This window comes from Uranotaenia lowii, chromosome 2, assembly GCF_029784155.1.
Source record: "Uranotaenia lowii strain MFRU-FL chromosome 2, ASM2978415v1, whole genome shotgun sequence".
In the NCBI taxonomy this organism is placed as follows: domain Eukaryota; kingdom Metazoa; phylum Arthropoda; class Insecta; order Diptera; family Culicidae; genus Uranotaenia; species Uranotaenia lowii.
Window position 1 is genome coordinate 380,392,596 of NC_073692.1, and position 16,930 is coordinate 380,409,525.

The 16,930-nt window shown below is 34.3% G+C and overlaps 1 protein-coding gene across 9 annotated transcripts in view; it reads right to left on the reverse strand.

Annotated features, from left to right (window-relative positions):
* Positions 1-16,930, reverse strand: part of LOC129743252 (mucin-2-like) — a 268,501-nt gene that overhangs the window by 91,565 nt on the left and 160,006 nt on the right. Inside the window, exons 1-2 of one of the 9 annotated variants that reach the window (XM_055735234.1) lie at positions 8,634-8,779; positions 8,288-8,569 (exon numbers count right to left, since the gene is read on the reverse strand). The exons of the other annotated variants lie outside the window; for them this stretch is intronic. The gene's annotated coding sequence lies outside the window, so the exon portion shown is untranslated. Of the gene's footprint in view, positions 1-8,287; positions 8,570-8,633; positions 8,780-16,930 lie in introns of those variants that run through there. 9 annotated transcript variants of the gene reach the window in all.

The window sequence follows — 16,930 nt, forward strand, 5'->3', positions numbered from 1 at the left end:
TAGACAAGGCATTGACAAACTTTTTATAAATTTGCAACAGTTTTATAGCAACAAAAAGTATGTACAGTTCCAAACAACTATATTTTTTGATAAATTTTGATTGGTTTTTAATAGACTTTTATTTCTATTTCTTCGTTTTATTTTTGGGAAGGCAAACTTGATGCGATCACGATCAAGGTTGCGAGGAAAACATCCGTATTATAGATAACAATAATCTGTAATTCTGTGAGTCAACCAAAAACTTTGTGAAAATGTTTTTTGATTAGTTAGGCAATCGTTTTAACGAAAAGTCTCTTTGTATACTAACACAGCAAAAATCAAATCAATCAATTTCACATCGAAAACGATGCAAATTATTGGACCATCGCTTTAGCCACAAATTTGTGTTTGAATCTAAAAATACATCATGGCTTGTAAAACGACAAACGACGTAAATGTCGTAGAACGTGAATTTACATCACTCGACGTATTATTTTTTTTTTTTTTTTTTTTTTTTTGTATGGGTTTATGAGCTACCTGGCTGACCCGGAAAGGAAAAACAGATCAGGGGACAGAAGAGGAAAATTTACATGAGAGTAGAATAGCTTAGAGAAGGATAGCGGCAACAGAGTCCGAGGGTTCTGAAGCACCAGTTTAGGGAAGCGTTAAGATAGTGCTCGACGGACTGGGACAATTGGGCCCTACATGAGCTTCGAGTTAACCCAACCTCCAATTCAACCGAGCAGTAACAGTATGGTAGCAAAAGTTATCATATGCTAACGTCTCGATATCATTGTCAGAAGGGTTCACTATCTTACCGTAGTTGAGTTATCCCTACCTGTCATCTAACCTTACTCGATTCAAAAACTTTGAATTTATGATCGTTTTTACTCGAGATTAATATAGATTGACTAATAAAACATATTTCCCGTATTCAGAACAAAACATCTAGATAAGAAGCTATCTCTCAATGCTGCAATTATTAAATTTCGCTTAACACAAATATTAATTGTACCAAATTTTTTGGAAAATTAAAAATAAAATAGAGATACAATTATGAATTGCATGATCAATATCTTTTGTACTATCATTGACTTATCAAAACAACAGGATATAAACCATAATGCAAATGGCGATTCTGTTCTTCTAAAACCTCATTGCTAATTTTGAACAACTTTTCAAAATAACCTTCCTTGATCTTTGGTTTGGTTAAAAAGGTTCTTGTTTATCAAAATCATATCTTCGATCTTCTACATCCTTATTTGAATTTCAACCGAGCTATAGATGGAACTACAAAAAAAAGTAATAAAACAAGAAAGAACTAGATTCAGATGGATTGGGTAATTAAAGATGTTTCCCAATGTGTGATTCCTTAGGAATTCAAAATAAATACGCGGCTGCTCTGTAATTATATTAACAACTTGGACACCATAAAACAGAATTTTTAATTGTCTACCCCCCAACTTTTGTATTAATTTTACGTTATACAAACAATAAAATAAATAGCATGATTGAATTAATAATCGGACCATACTGCTAATGACAATGCTATTCTTCTAAAATTTCGAACGCTTAACAACTTCTTAGAGCAAGTTTCCTCAATCACTCTCAATCACTCCTATTTATAAATCTCCAATATTATTTTCCTGGACTATCATCTATCTTTTACTTCATTATTTCAATTTCACACCAAAAAACTGACAAATCTATCAAAAAGTATTGAAACGAAAAGGAAATATTCTTGACAGGAAACTGTCTAAACAGCATCTTGATCCAATTAGCCTCTAGTTCTTGTAAAATGCTTGATTTAAGAATAAGCCATCGAAATTCATAAACCGCAAATGCACACTTACTAGAGCATTGGGGAGAAGAATACTGTTACTTTACCTTGCCTAGTAGCACATTGAACATTGAATACCTAACCATGTGTTAGCCAATTGTTAACATCTTCATCCACTTATTCTTGTACAATTAAATTGCCTTTCTAATTTTGGCAGTTATCATTCATTTACAATACTGTCTATTCTAATCTAACTTGCGCATGGTGGAAAAGTGGAAATATCAACATTTAAACTGCTAATTGTGATATTTCCACTGCGCAATGCTGTTGTTGTCCAACGGAAGGGAGGGCAAGTGTTTCAACTCCCATTCACCTTATCAACATGGATCATCAAAGAAAAACTATACGATATTGAAGCACCTTTTAATTTACTTTCTATGATCTCATATCGAATAAGGCTACGTGCAACCGCCCTTTCAGGTTTATGTTAGTATAGAGTCTGTTTCCAAACCGTCAACTTCCATAAACACAGTAATGCACGCCGTCGCCGTGACCCATTACAGCCTAGGGTACGGAATTTACATCACTCGACGTATTATTCGAATTTTAATTTTACATCGTTATCAATTTAAATTTAATCTCTTTAGGAAGCGCTTTTATATTTACTCACATTCTATAAATTGATAACAATAAACAAATGCTGTGCCCAATTTATTATTTTAAGATGAATATCAAGGCACTTTGCTGATGTACGTTATTCGAAAAATTCTCAAAAAGTCGACAATTTCAATAGCAACGTTTTGGAAATTATGATCATTTTTAGTTTGAATCAATCAAAAACATAGGAAGATTTAACAACCTTCAGGATATGAACATATTTCAAAAACTAGCCGTATGATATTAATTGTAAAAAATATAGATATATTTGTTTATATTTTTTTTTTTTTGCTCATAAAAATCTATTCCATGATAATTGTTTTAATATGTGTTCGGAGCTCGAATTTGACAAAGTAAAACCATGAGGATCTGATGCGAATTACATTGTAAACTTATTGAAAAGATTATTTTAATTTTTCTTATCCAGCATCTCTTATTTTAGCTATTTTGAAAAACAAAATTTACATAGTCTATATATACATATTAAACTCGATTTAAACTGACACGTTACATTTTGAAATCTTGGTGAATATGTTATCGATGATAAGTTATCCTAACTTTATTTTTTCTTGCCTTTTGCTTAAAAGGTTTTGCATTTTTAAAGTTAAACGTAAATGTTAAGACAGTGAAGAGCAAAAAAAAATTAGAGAAATCTATAAATTGCTATCATTTGATTTAAAACAAAATCGAAAAACAACGGTGACTTCTAAAGTACTGTCTCTTGTTCAATTTTTTATACAATACTTTCTGGTTCTTAAGTCCCATAAGTTTAATAATTGAATTAAATTATTGTTTACATTAATCAAAATCAAAAGTACATGTATTCAACCGTTTTTTTTCTATTATTCACAATCTGTGCTGTTGATTTTAAATCATCTGAAATACTTTCTTAAAAAATGGTATCTATCGGTTCACGATCCTATCTAGGCAGGAGAAAAATCCACATTATAAAGCAATAAATCGTCTTAAGATTAATAGTCAATACATGATAGATTCGTATAATCATTTAGCGTTCTCTGAAAACTTGCCTCATACGTAAAATCCATCGAGAAACACTCGATATGGGTTCTTTCTAAGTTCAGGAAACTCAGTTCAATTTAAACTAAAAAATCATAAAGAAAATCTTACACAAAATGATAATAACAAACTAAATCAACTTTGCCTTTGAACGCAGTAACGTATACCTGTCACAGAAAGATCAAATCATCTGGATCTGGAGAGCAGCCATTCGTTTACACTGATCATTCAGTGAAGTGGTACTTTTTTTTTTTTTTTTTTTTTTTTAAATATGTCTTTATTTGTATCAAATCATGATTACACTTATATTACATTGTTGCATTAAACTAGGTGCTCAGCTCAATAATGAACTGTTCATAGCCCTATAAGTAACTAGATTATAAAAATTTATTTATAAGATTTAAATTTGCTGAGCGCAATCAAGTTTTTAATGTAGGAGAACATCCTGTAATAGCAAAAATATTTTATACTTAAAACTAAACACTATCTTAAAATTAAACTAAACATAAAGAGAACGAATCTCTGCGATGGAAGACTGCATCGATTTGCCTCTGAAGTTGGAGATGATGTTGTTGGCCATCTCTTCGATAGATTCAATGCCTGCAATCCGATGAAGATCTTCGGTGCTGTGCCAAGGTGGAAGCCGCAAAATCATTTTCAGAACTTTGTTCTGAATCCTCTGGATGGCTTTCTTCCTCGTCGCGCAGCAGCTAGACCAAATCGGAACTGCATACATGATCGCTGGTCGGAAAACTTGTTTGTAGATGAGCATCTTATTTCGCAGACACAACCGGGATTTCCTGTTGATGAGAGAATAAAGAGATTTAGTGTATTTATTACATTTAGATTGAATATCTTCAATGTGATTTTTAAAAGTAAGATTCCGATCAAGTGTGAGTCCCAAGTACTTCACGTGATCAGACCATTCTAATGAAACCCCATTAAAAGTTATGGAATGATTTTCATTAGGTTTTAAAAAATTTGCTCTTGGCTTATGGGGAAATAAAATAAGTTGAGTTTTGGAAGCGTTAGGAGAAATTTTCCACATTTTCAAGTAATTCAAAAAGGAATTTAAATTTTGTTGCAATCTACTGCGTACCACCCGTAAATTTCGACCTTTGGCTGAAAGCAAAGTATCGTCAGCAAATAATCTTCTACCTTTTCCTTCTGGGACATCAGGAAGATCAGAAGTAAAAATATTGTATAAAATTGGCCCAAGTATACTGCCTTGAGGGACACCAGCTCTAATGGGTGTCCTTTCAGAGCATGAATTTTGATAGCTTACTTGTAAGGTTCGGCTAGTCAAATAATTTTGAATAATTTTGGTGAGATATACAGGAAAATCAAATCGAGCTAATTTAGCTACTAAACCTTTGTGCCAAACACTGTCAAAAGCTTTTTCAATATCAAGAAGAGCAACACCAGTTGAATAACCTTCAGATTTGCTAGCGTTAATCATATTAGTTACACTCAAAAGTTGATGTGTAGTAGAATGTCCATAACGAAAACCAAATTGTTCATCAGGGAAAATAGAATTCTGATTAATGTGAATCATCATTCTATTCAAAATAACTCTCTCAAATAGTTTACTTAAAGATGGAAGCAAACTAATTGGTCGATAACTTGAAGGCTCTGAAGCACTTTTTCCAGGTTTCAAAATTGGAGTTACTTTGGCATTTTTCCATTTATTGGGAAAATAGGCCAAGTGAAAACATTTGTTGAAAATTTTAACTAAAAAATTTAAAATGCTTTCAGGCAACTTTTTAAGAAGAATATAGAAAATCCCATCTTCCCCTGGAGCTTTCATATTTTTAAATTTTTTGAAAATCAATTTAAGTTCATCAATATTTGTCTCACAAGAACTTTCAAACACATTTTGCTTAGAAAGAATATCATCAAATTCTAGGGAAATTTGAGCATCAATTGGACTTACAACGTTTAAATTAAAATCATGAGCAGACTCAAATTGTTGGGCTAATTTTTGAGCCTTTTCTGAATTAGTTAAAAGAAGTTTATCCCCATCTTTCAAAGTAGGAATTGGCTTCTGGGGCTTTTTCAAAATTTTAGTTAATTTCCAAAATGGCTTTGAGTAAGGTTTTATATCCTCTACTGCTTTAGCAAAATTTTCATTACGAATGAAATTTAAACGACGTTTGATCTCTTTTTGAAGGTCGCAATAAATTAATTTCAAATAAGGATCTCTAGTACGTTGATATTGGCGTCGACGAATGTTTTTCAGTCGTATCAAAAACTGAAGATCATCATCGATCAAAGGTTGATTGAATTTATGTTTAACTTTAGGTATTGAAGCGACTTTAGCATTGACTATTGCAGTTGTCAAATTTTCTACAGCCAAATCAATATCTTCTATTGAATTCAGTGGAACGTTTACATCTAAATTACGTTCAATAAAATTCATATATCGCTCCCAGTTAGCCTTTTGAAAATTAAAAGTTTATTTTAAAGGGTTTTCAATGGGACTTTGGGATAAAGAAAATGTTACTGGAAGGTGGTCTGAATCGAGGTTTGCATGAGTAACTAATTGACTACAATGCTCGCCTAAATCCGTTAGAACCAAATCAATTGTGGAGGGATTTCTAATTGAAGAAAAACAAGTATGCCCATTAGGATATTCAACAGTATAATAACCTGCAGAGCAGTCATTAACCAAAATATTCCCATTTGAATTTGATGAAATATTATTCCAAGATCGGTGTTTTGCATTAAAGTCACCAATAATAAAAAATTTAGATTTATTTCTGGTGAGTTTTTGCAAATCTCCCTTCAAAAAATTTTTCTGTTCGCCGCTGCATTGAAAAGGCAAATATGCGGCAACAATTATAATTTTCCCCATAGAAGTTTCTAATTCAATTCCAATTGTTTCTAAGACTTTTGTATTGAAAGAAGGAAGAAGTCTAAATTTGAGACGACTATTGATGACAATAGCTACACCCCCACCTTGTCGATCAAGTCGATCATTTCGTAAAATTTTAAAGAAAGCATTGCTTTTCAAGTTATTGTCTGGCTTTAAAAAAGTTTCAGTGATGGCAGCAATATGTATGTTTTGAGTTTTCAAAAATAAAAAGAATTCATCTTGGTTAGCCAGCAAAGATCTAGCGTTCCAATTCATAATATTTAAACATCTATTTGGATCCATGAGGGAATCGTAAAGTCATAATAATTTTGTTAGCATAATTAAAAGAAGTTTGGAAAGCTTCAAACATTGAATTTGCTTTCAACATAAGTTGCATCATTTCCATTAAATTTTGATGCAAAAATTTTAATTTTTCCTCAGTAATCTCACCCAAATCAACAAAATTGTTAGGATCAGAAAATGAAGGAGAAGAAAAAGTATTTGAATTTCGGGGATTTTCCCAAGCCTTCGCGTGAACGTTGAGACTTGGTTTTTTCCCATTTTTATTAGTTAAACCTGAAGAGGGCAACCCATTTTCAACCACCTCTGAGAACGATAAACAACGAGTTTGTGGCGCAGAATCAGCCCAGGTAACATTAAATTCACTTCGGGTATTACCCAGCCGTGATTCCAATGTAGGCCGAGGCTGACCGCGAACAGGCAGGTTGTTTGCCGGTCTGACGTGTGAAGACGAAAAAGAGGAAGGAGGAGAAGAAACTTTTCTGGAAACTTTGGGATTTTTCCTAGAAGCAACAATTTTTGCCCTAACGGGACATTCTAGAGAATTCGAGGAATGATTACCTGCGCAATTCGCACACTTAAAAAATTCTGTTTTTGGCTTATCACCACCAAAAAGGCATTTAGATTTTTCATGATCGAATGAGCCGCAAAACATGCATCTGGCATTCATTCTACAATTTTTAGTGCCATGACAAAAAGCTTGACAACGACGGCATTGCGTAATATTTTGTAAAAAATTGGTAGTAGATTTACGAAAAGGTTCAAATTTTACTCGACAATGAAACATAAGACGAGCCTTTTCCAAAATTTTCAAATTATTAACCTGATCCTTTTTAAAATGGATCAAATAAAGTTCAGGAGCAAAACCAACACTACTGGTATTATTCGTGTTGGTTCTTTTCCTCATTTGAATTACTTGAATTGGAGAAAAACCTAACAAAGAATTTAATTCAGCTGTGATCTCATCCGGTGTCTGATCGCCGGTGAAACCACGAAGTACAACTTTAAATGGACGATCACTTCTAGTGTCGTAAGTAAAAAATTGATGTTTTTTATTATTCAAATAATTTAAAATTTTTTGAAAATCATTAAAAGATTCCGCCAATATACGAGCAGTTCCCCTTCGACCGATCTGAAAAGAAATCTTCACATCCTTAACGGAAGTGACGATTTCTTTTCGAAAGGCATTGAAGTCAGGAATCGTGACCGTTATTGGTGGAATCTTTTCGTTTTTAAGAGTATAAGAAGAAGAAGGTTTCTTAGTACTCTTATCAGAATTAAATATGAATATTTCCTCATCACCGATGTTATGAAGGACATCGAATGAATTGGAAATTTCAACTTTTTTGGGCGATGGACCTGAATTAGTTTCGGCAATTCGCTTTCTACCAGCCTTTGACCCAGCCGATGACTTCCCCATGCTGGAAAGAAAAGAGAAAATATGAATAAAAGAAAATGAAAATAATTTTAGCACTGAAAAGTGCTGATTGAAAAACAGGTAAGGAAAAAAAATAAATAATTTAAAATGTTCCTGCAGGTACACAGCAACGATACGATGCTCCGGCGTACGTGTTGACGGCTCAACGGTACAGATGGAAGTGAGTGAAGTGGTACTTGATTTGACCAATTGTATGGTTAAGCTCAACAGCTTTTTCGTGCTAATTTTAAAGTAGTTACAGATAACACTGATAGCAACTTACGGTTAACTGTGATCAAACATCTTAGGACCCAAAGTTTATTCGTTCCTTAAAAACATCACTATTCCAGCTGGGTGAGTCTGGTCTACTGTTCCGATTGTTCTCGATGTTTGGTAAGCAGCATAGTGACGCATAATTCTTACGGAATCCAGCCACAATTATTGAAGAATCATATTCATATCCTGTTGTCACAATGATTTCGTCATTTGTCCTTTTCTTGACAATGTTCCAGCAAACTAAAGCAGTTCTTGCATCGATCCAATACAGCTGTTTCCCATCATTAGTCTGAAACACAATAAAAAAGAGCAACAAATTAAAGAATCCATTGAAAATTCCATTGCAAACTTACCGTATTTTCGTAACTTGGAGGTATTCAGACTTAGATAATCAGCATCAGGTCGAACTTTTCAGACACCAGTAGATTTTAATAACGATTTAGAGTTAAACCCAGGAAACTAAAAACCAAAAAAACGGAGCTCAATTTCGCGATTTGTTTTTGTCTACCAATGTTTTTGTTTTTGCTTTCAATTCTAGCATAATATTACATAACGACATAAGTACGAATTAACTTTCCAAATATTTCAAATGAGAAAAACTAAAAACGAGTTCACAAATTCCAATCTAACTTTGAAATCGTGCAATATTGGACGTAATTTTTATACAGTTTTCAACGTTTTTAAATTCGCAAAATATTTATTTTTACAGGTTACATCTTTCTGAAGTGTCTCGCTCGAAGTTCGAATTTTATCGAAGCTTATCGTCTTCAAGCTCTTCAAGAGGGTTGAGTAATGAGTTAGACATATACATATGTCGTCATTTCAAGAAATCCAAATTTTCAAATATCTTAAAACATCCATTGATCTTATTGGAAAGTTACTCTAGTTTTTTGTGGATGATAAATTGTCGATGAACAGATGAACCTGAACTATTTGGAATGATTGAATTTTATGGCGTTTTCTAGTATCGTCAAATTCTACGAATACACTTGCTGTTCAGTTGCGTTGAATAGATCAGGTTCTCTTTATAGGTCACCTCTTTTACAAGCTCATCCGGAATTTTTATTGCGTAGAAATAAAAGCAACCGATGTTAGTTACAACACATTCTCATTTGCACTTAAAGAATTCAATCTGAACTTATCACGCAGTAGCAATCCGAGTATTTTCAAAAAATCCACAATGTGTCATTTAAGTTGCTTCATACACCACCATCGGCTTTGTATTTCCACTGGTTTAACTTACAATCCTTCCTTCTTTTAACTTACAATCAATCCTTCCTGAATATAATTGAGGTACACATTTCAGCGTTTTCTTGAACAAATTTCACATTTCCTCCAACCGGTTCGCCTAAAATTATTGCTAAACTGACGCGCAATAAAAGGCAACTGTTACTCTGTATAAACTGTACCCAAAGTTTGAATTTACATCTAGTCGATGTGATTTTTTCCATCTTCATATAAATTTCGTATTGCGACCCTCAAAAAAGGCCTGTATATGATATAAAATTGCGTGCTTCATTATTCGCAAAGAATTAAATGGTTTTCGATGTAAAATTATGTTGATTTTCAAATCACATTGCTAATTTTTACATCGTTTAAAGAATTGAATGTCGTGTGAATTTAACTATTTTTTGCTGTGAAGTTCATATCATTTTCATGAAAGGCTTTATAAACTTTTAATAAATCTGTAAAATCTGTTCTTAAATTTCAATGCTGTTTTACAGAGTATAGGACAAAAATTTGTTGAAAATAATATGAAACTTCAAGAATTCCCGCAACCTCACAGTGAAATTATTATAATAAAATGAAGATGATAAATATTATGATTATCATGAGGATGACGATAGATTTATGACAAAGGAATAATTTAAAGGCACAACACCATTTTTTTCCATTGGAAATGTTGCTAATTCTATTGCGTTAAAAATTTCTAAGCATTTTATGCCATTACTACTGTAATTAGACGAAACCATTTCATGAATTCAATATACTTTGAAAAATACCGGTTTTACCGGTATTATCGGTTTTATAAATTACAAATACCGAAATACCGGATTTGAAAAAAAACCGGTAAATCCGACCACCCTAAAAATTTGGTATGGGAACTTCCTACTCCCTTCCAATATCCCCAACAAATGAATGAGGGGTTTCAAATAATCATATTACCAATTCTCGTATCATATGCTCATCCACGCTAAATTTAGTAAAATTTGCTTGGAAAATTCTCAAGCTATGCAAAAAATTGTAAAGGAGCCCATTTCCTATCTCCTTACCTGAAGGAGGGAGTAGTGGTACCAAATGTAGATAAAACTTTTTTTGTTCTCGAATACTCTTCTTTGTCAAATTTGGTTCCAATTATTTATTTATTTATTTAGTCTTAGATATTTACACATTACAAAAAGATACTATCTTATTCTACTTTTAAACACAGCCTTAGAAATATTAAAATCAAAGTTTCTAACTATTTCATTGAAACGAGCACAACATGTATCCAAAGGGTTGTTTTGTCCGTATCGGGTTCGGCTAGTAGTAAGTCTGAGGAACTCCTGCGTCCGAGTAGATCTTACAGGAGCGTTGAACGGAAGTAACGACAACAATTCTGGGCAGTCCACATTATTCTCTAGAATATCAAAGACAAAGAGCCGTTGTAGGGGAATGTGCCTTGATGCCAGCGTTGGTAGACTCAGCAACAAACAGCGCTGTTCGTAGGGCGGGAGGTTCAAGGCGTCGTTCCATGGTATCTGGCGCAGAGCGTATCTGAGGAAGCATCGCTGTACTCTTTCGATCCGGTTTGCCTGTACAACCTGGTATGGAGCCCAGATTTGTACTCCGTATCCGACAATGCTGCGTACAAGAGCACAATAAAGTGCTTTTAAGCTGTAGTAGTCATTGAAGAATTGCGTGTTTCGTCGTATGAAGCCAAGAACCGCAAAGCCCTTAGCCCTTAGTCGAGATATGCTGCGAGAAAGTGAGCTTGGTGTCTAAAATTATGCCAAGGTCCTTGAAGATGGAATTGCGGCTTAAAGTAGTCGATGACATTTTGTACTCGAAGTTCAAAGGTTCACGTTTACGAGTGAAAGATATGACACTAGCCATACCATTCTGATGACACCACGTTAGAATTGAATCGATGTCTTTTTGGAGAGCACAGCAGTCAACTAGTGAAGCTATGGTACGAAATTTTTTTAGATCGTCGGCGTACAACAACTTCTCCGATTCAATGATAGCGCATAAATCGTTGATAAAAAGAACGAAGATCAAAGGTCCCAGATGACTTCCTTGTGGAACTCCAGAAGTGATTCGAAAAGGCGTCGAGTTCACGTTGTTTAGTCGTATGTAAGCAGTCCGGTCTACGAGAAAAGAGTTTGTCTATTTGCAAAGCCAATCAGGTAGTCCTATCCGCCGCATTTTTTCGATGACAAATTTTTGCAGTACTCTATCAAAAGCCTTGCTCAAGTCTACATAAACTGCATCGACTTGTTGACGTTTATCCAGCCTAGTAACCAATTTCGAAACGTACGTCATAAGATTGGTGGTCGTAGATCTACGTTTCATGAATCCATGTTGATCTTCAGAAATACAGTGGTGCACCGATTGATAAAGTACGTCAGAAACGAGGCTCTCGAATACCTTAGGCAAACGGCTTAGAATCGAAATCCCTCGGTAGTTTTCCACTCGACGCGCGTCGCCGGATTTGAGGATTGGAATGATCGATGCGATTTCCCATGCGGTGGGAAAAGTACCTTCCGTTAACGATTGGTGAAAGATGATCGAAATTGGTACGGATAACGAATCGGCGCATTTCTTAACCAGAATTGGAGAAACGCCATCTGGTCCAGGTCCTTTTGTTTCATCTAACGTAGACAGCTTCCGGAAGACGTCGTTCGAGGAGAAATTCAGCAGAGGAAGGTTGAAGTCACGATTCGGCAAGCTACTTAGGTATGATTCGCATAAAGGTGGTGTGTTAGTGCTAAGAACACTCTGAAAGAATGTCGAGAATTGCATTGCAACAGCATTTGGCGTTTCGGCAGTTTCATCGTTGTATGTGGTCACTTGAGGTAAACTCCGAGTACACTTTCTTTGTCGAACGTATGACCAAAAAGATAAGGGGTCGGTGCGAGCGTTATCCTGAATGCGATTGATGTAGTCACAAAAGCTTGTCACGTGTATTGTGTTGTAAGCGCTCTCTAAGTCACGTAGGGTAAAACTGTACAAGACGCACCAGCTAAGCATAATTGCTATTTACAGCGATACCAATAATTTAAGAACCAAATTGAAAGTTGACGACGATTCAAGGATGAAATTTACGTATTATCGTAAAGAAAAAATATGATAAAAACTCGATTTTGACCATATTTTTGTAAAAAAACTAAAACAGCCTGAAAACAAACTGCGGGGTAGAACGCCAAAACTAGTGGACAGAACGCACCAAACGGGTCGGGTGGTAAGAACTAGAACAATGATTATACGGAATGTAGTTATTGAAACACCAAATGTTTAATTACATGTCCATCGTATTTTTGTGAACTACCATTCTTTGGCTGAAAATCATTTAGTATTGCTAAACTCATCGAAAATTTCGCTTTTCAAAATACACTTCTTTATATCCTTATATTTAAAACGCCTTCAAGTAGGCAACGAAATTCAATTTTTTTGACTGATATAGTAATGTCGCGGCAAACATGGCGGCCGATTATTTTTTCGAATCGAATATTGGTGCACCGTTTTCATTCGAACAAGGACGAAATTTGTTATAATTATGCATTGTTATCGTAATTTGAGAGTCAGCAAATAAAAAGAATGGCATTTTGTTTTGATATTCGGGGTTTCTCAAAAGTTAACAGCATTCAAAATTTGAGCGTAAAACACGTGGTCTTGTGGGCATTCTGCCTCAATTTTCATATGATTGATTTTTGATAAAATTTGTAGGAAGTTAATAAAATACAACAAAATATTTATAGTCTTCCGAAAGTACACATGAGTGATAAAACGATAAGCTGTAGTTTGGTCATATTGCGCAGGCTGTTTTACCATAAAACCTTATTTGTTACTTATGATAAATTACAAGTTTCACGCTGATTCCATTAATTCCTCTGTTTCTAAGAACTAAAGTAGATTTTGTGAACTTTTCATCTATTGAATGATGAAAAAGCTTGTTTGCTGCAATAAAAATGAAGAAAAACATCATTGGAAGCCGTAGGTTAGTGTATATTTGAGAAAGAATGACATGGGCCATCTTACCCCGCTGGTGCGTTTTGTACAGTTTTCCCCTACCTCAAGAGACACGGTCATATCATGGCCGTGGCGGAACCTTTTTCTCGCTTTCCTCAAACGATTGCGAAGGTTACGAAGTTCGGGGTTTAGCCAAGGTTGACTTACTCCAATACGTGAACGCCATAAAAAGCTTCTACCACATGATCGATTGAACCATATAAAACACTTGGCCAATCAATAGCAGCTAAAGACTCATTCAGAGAGTCGAAATCGCATCGTCTGAAGTCGAAAACCAATTCGTCCAGCATTGGTGGTTGCAATACATCTTCAAACATAAACATCATAGAAACAGGAGGAGGATGTAAGTCGACATCGAGTAGAGGCCTCGGAGGAACGGAGATATCTATGTTGACGGGATCATTCATAAAAACCAGATCAAGCATACTCATGTTATTATTCGTGATATGATTAATTTGTTGTAATCCTACCAATAGCACAGATTCGACTAGAATAAGCTCTTGCTCACTAGAAGCATTCACGGGTAAGTAAGCGCATACATCTTCATCAAATTGCCATCTCAAATTCAGTAAATTGTAGTCCCCGGCAACAATTAGTTTGTTTTGTAGATTTACTAGCGAACTTAATTTGGTTCCATTTGCTTGATTTGTTCTGCAGTTATGTAAAAAATCGTAAGAAAGGACCCCTCTTACTCTCCTATTTCCCCATTGAAAGGAGAGAGGGTTCTCAAATACTCATAAAAACATTTCTCATTCCCTCCCATGCCAAATTTGGTTCCAATTGTTCGATCAGTTTTCCAGTTATGTAAAAACTGTATGGGAGCCACCCTCCCCTCTATATATCTTCATACTGCAAGGAAAGATGGGTACTAAACTTCAATTGAAAAATTTGACGTATCCTCATACTATCCCATGCCAAATATGGTTCCATTTGTTTGATAAGTTTTTGAATTAGGTAAAAAATTGTAAGAAAGGCCCCCTTCCTCCTTCTTATCGCCCTACTAGAGAAAAGGAGGGGTCTCAAATATTCATAGAAATATTTCTCGAACCCAAATACCACCCTTTGCCAAATTTGGTAACATTTGCTTGATCGGTTGTCGAGTTATGGAAACATTAGTCTTTTGTGAGTCTGTGAAAGGGAGGGGTCTTAAACCATCCGCACCTCCTATACCTCCACCTGTTTGGAAGAAGGCCAACCGATCTGCAATAACTTGTGAGGTAATTAAGTTAGGGTAAAACACATTTTTTTATTCTAACGTTGATGTGCAGTGAAACCGTAGAAAAACAAATGATAATTATTCCTTTTTATCCGTGCAAAAATAGAAGCAGCGAATTCAGGACTCCTAACCGTTGGATAAAAAAATCAATGACAAAAACCACAGACTGATAATTCCCTTGAAAAAGACCACCAAATCTGGTCGAAACGTCGGGTATTTCAAAACAAAGTTGTTTAATGCACTAAAAAGACCTAAAAAGCCAAAAATATTCAATGGGTAAAAACAAAATTGCATATTTTTTTAACGGCCGGACAAGTGGAGAAAATTATTAGACCGGACTGTTCCCAAATTTCGTATCAAATACCCGGGCAACCCCGGATAAAACCGGGAAGTCTGGCAACCTTAACAATACTTCCTATTTTTCCTAAAATAAATCAAATAATAGTGTTCCATTATTTGACCTAACATCTTCGTAACTTTGTTTCAATACCAACAAATCAAAAAAGGTGCCAATTTTTAATTAGGGCATAATTCAAACCATAATCAAACATTTCTAACATTTATTGTAAGTATAACCCAAATAAATTACAAATAAGTAAACACAGAAAAATTTCAACTATTGTTCAGCTGATAGAGCTGACGGGGAGTGAAAGTAGTAAAAATATTCATAAGAAAAATTTAAGTGTTTTTAATCTTTAAAAACCTGTAATACTTTTTTATGAAAATATTTGATTGGAGATTACATTTTGAATTAATTTGTTTATTTATTTTCGAAAAATCATAATTTTTATAGGAATTTCAGTTATAGGTCCAATGAAAGATACCAGTTCAGTACCAAAATAGGAACAGTAGGTTCAAAGATGGAAATTTGGATCATCCTTATCTTTGCAAATCTTTCAATAACGGCGAAACCTATGTTGCAAATTGTCATTGAAACTTGTTGATAAGATCAACAACTATAGGGGAGAATGAGGATACTTGATCCCTGGGGATACTTGATTCCTTAGCTATATCTCGAAACTGGAATGTCTTACAAAGATCAAATGTTCTAGAAAAATGTGCCAAAATGAGCAAAATAACAATGCTTGTAGTTTAAAAAATTTTAACAAAATAATTGTTTGAGTAATTGAACTTTGTTTGAAAAATTTCACAAAATGTAACTTGAAGATCTTTTTTCATCACTGTAAAATGTTCCTTACATGGGAAAATTATGAAAAAAAATATTTGTTCCAATGTATCAATCATTCGAGCGTAAAATGAACTTCATAATGCCATATTTTCAAAGCAATGGAAAACTCTCAACTTTTTTCAGAAAAAGTTTTCTAAAATGTTCATTATGGGTACACAGCAAAAAAAGTAATGCGATATTACATCAAATACCTGCACATAACTTGAGTCGCAAATGGTACCTAATTTTACATTGTTTTGATGTACCCGGCTGGTTGGAGTCAAAGACTATGTTTTGTACCGCTGATCCATATGGGCCAAATTTCCTAAAAAATTAAATATAATAAAGTTTGTTTTTGAAGCTGTGGGTTTGCTTATGTTTTAAATTAATTTTGGTAGTACTTACAAGCCAAACAAATACAGCTGAGATCCGTTATACGTTTCTTAGTTTTTGAAATGAAATGAAATTTGAACGTCAACAAAGGAAAACATTGACTACTTGATGCGATATCACATAGAAGGTTGTGATATTACACTTCACGACGTATTCGAGTTGTGTACATCAATTAGATGTATTATTGTAACAGAAAACTGTAATCCCCAGAAATTACATCGTCCATCGTTACATTATTTTTTGCTGTGTATAATTGATCCCCTAGAGTTGGGAACAATTGATCCCCCTTCCAAACGGCATATTCTTCTTCTGAATTGATCGTTATGATTGCTGATCACGAAATTACTAATATTTATCCAAAAACTAATATTTATCAAACAATTGTCTGAAGAAAAGACCAAAAATAATTAATTTTCTCTCAATTATAAAAAAAAATAGCGCCTTTAAGTATGCAATATTATTAGCGTTGAGAAAAAGTTATAGAATTTTCTTCTTATGTCTGCTATAAATTGTGAAATGAGAACAAACATGACCAAAATAGTAAATTAACATTCCATCTTGGGGTTTTGTTTGATTTTTATACAAGGATTAGGGCTTCCTGAATAGGGGATCAAGTCTCCCCTAACTTCAGAAAAATCGCA